Below are 2,723 nucleotides of genomic sequence, written 5' to 3'. Positions count from 1 at the left end.
CAAGAGCTAGTTCCAGGACAGGCTCCAAAGCCACAGAGAAACCCTGTCTCGAAACCCCCCCCCCAAAAAAAATGAATGCCTGGTCTCACTTAGATCAGTAGAAGCAGGTTGTCAATGACTGAGTTCTAGACATTCCTCTTTTTACATGATTTTAATTGGTAGACCGTTTGAGAACTGAAACGTTTGCCTTGACTATGATGGACCCCCTTCAGTGTTATCAGACAGTCAGACACCCCAGAAAACATTGATGAAGATGGGCAGTGATTTAAGGCATGAGAAGACATAGGCCATGCTCCTATGGAATGAGAGGAAGACCCTGAACAAGACGGATCTGAAAAGTGGGCTGTGTTCTTAAAGACAGCTCCACTCTCCCTACACTGGCCGGATAGATTCCTTGCACAGATGTTTGCAAGTCCGCCCTTTATCAGCTCTTTCAGCTGGCGAGAGATTCTGCATGATTTTCTGCTTCATCCTATTTTATTGCCAATCCGTCTCTTCTCGTTCCAGTTTTGACTAGATATAATTAATGGCCACAAGAGCTTTCCAGCCTACAAAATTAATAACGAAAGGGTGTGTGGATGGCATAAAGAAGAAATGCTTCCTCATAATCTGCCACACAAACAGTCTGCTACATCCATAACTGGGTCTTTTCACATGCAAATCAGGAGGCTAACGTGAGGTATGATCTTAATTGAGCCTCTTTAGTATAGAGTGTCATGTGTGAATCTGACTTCCAGAACATCCCCCCTCACTCATCCACCTAGTACATCAGGTCAAATAATATGATTGAATCAACTAGTACATAAAAATTACATATTTTGTGGGTATCCAAACAGACATGATTTAAGTGAAAGTCTGACTATAGAGTTCTCCCTGATTCCCCCGGATCATTTCGACTGGACTCAGCTTCTGACTGCATACCTAAATACTGACAATTCACCTGATAGTTAAAAGGAAGGGAAGATTTTTTTTCACATATTGAAACAGATATCCCACTTGCCAGGATTTGATGAATTTAAATGAAAACCTTAATCCTGGATAGATAAAAGAGAGTCAGTAGCCCCAATGGGTGAGAGAAATCTAGGAGTGGGCAGACGGGGTAGACCATTGCAGGCCTTTCCTAGATTTTAAATTGGAAATGATAGGTGTTGTGCTAATGTGTCATCTTTTTTTTTCTTATTGATGTCTCTGTATTTAAAATTAAAATACTTTTCAACATGCTCTTTAAAGGGGGTGGACAATAAGGCCCAAGAGAGCCAGTCGTCACCAGTAAGGACACTGAGCAGTCAGGGACAGTGAGCCACCGTCACTCTGCCACTGCCACCTACTTTCTGTCCTGTGTCCTCGCCTGTCTCACAACAAGGGAAGAGCTGTTGAGAAATTCAAAATATGGCACACAGAAATGACTTCATGTGTAACTAAACGATACCAACTGTATCTTCATTACATAACTTGATAGACTAAGAACTGGGCTTTTGTATGAATCTCAGCTGCCCTTGGCCTCCCAAACTTCTACCTAAGGGCAGCAATGCCTTGTCACTGGCCTTGTCCACTCAGCTCCTTCTTATTGGCTTCAGTTCTTCTCCCACACAATTAGCCGTGCAGAGAACTACTGGGGTGTTCCACACTGTCTTCTTGTAACTCTGCACCCCACCTCTGGGTATCTGACTGAGTGATTTCTCTGAATAAGGCCGGGGGGTGGTCTAAGGTGAGGCTCCAGGGTTCTCCTGCCCAGTCATCTAAAAGCGGTATCCCATCAGAAGTCTCCTCTACATAGGACATTTAATGCAACCAGGGTCCTCCTCCACCTTCAGCTGGACTGAGCTGTGCAGCCGTCCACTATAGTTCTCCCCACCCACTCCAGCAATCACTCTTCTGCCACACAGACATACACTAAGCACCTCTACATACAAGGCCCACATTTCTGACCTTCAGGTTTCTGACCAAGGTTGGGCAGGAGGTTCAGAAGCAAAGGCCATGTCTTCCCTGCCACAAAAAGTGAAAAGAAGGAGTTAGGAAAAGATCAGTAGGAACTCATGGAAACAGCGTCAGGACACTGAAACACCAAAGGCTTTGGAAATGTTACCTGGCATAGCACTCCTGGCTTAGATAGCTTAGTTCTGACAAAATCAGGAGTATGCCTCACTCTTTGCCTGCAAAAGCAGACCCCTAGAAACGACCAAAGAAGTATTTTTAATAAGAACCCTTCTAGGAGATGGGAGATTAAAAATATAGGTTGTTCTTAAGAGAAGGGCAACAAGAAGGAGGGGTGTCCAGCTAATAGACTAAAAATCCACCTTCGTGAGTTAATATTGAGCCTTGAATGAGTAGACCCACATTTAGAGCATGGTATGATTAGTTCCCACACAGGCAGAATCTTTAAAAATATTTGAACTGGAAAAGGAGAAGGGAAACATCTTTATTTGCAGGAAATAGCTAAGCTTTGGCATGGGAGGCACTTGGTTCTTCCAGCATGAGAAGTGACTCTCTGAACAATACAGTTCCCACTTTGGCCCTCTGGACAGGAAGACTGCGTTCCTGTTCACTCTGAAGCTATCGCCAGTATGCTGTCCTTTCTGTTCGTCTCTACAAAACCTCTCTGAAGAAAAGAGGGGCACTTGTAGCAGGATGCTGGTTCTCTCAAGAATGTTCCTCTTGCAAACCCAGAAATACACCAGAGAGAGAGTGAAAAGGAGAGAGAGAGAGAGAGAGAGAGAGAGAGA

The sequence above is a fragment of the Microtus ochrogaster genome, unplaced genomic scaffold (genome assembly GCF_000317375.1).
Source record: "Microtus ochrogaster isolate Prairie Vole_2 unplaced genomic scaffold, MicOch1.0 UNK29, whole genome shotgun sequence".
In the NCBI taxonomy this organism is placed as follows: domain Eukaryota; kingdom Metazoa; phylum Chordata; class Mammalia; order Rodentia; family Cricetidae; genus Microtus; species Microtus ochrogaster.
Note: the sequence above shows the minus strand (reverse complement) of the source record.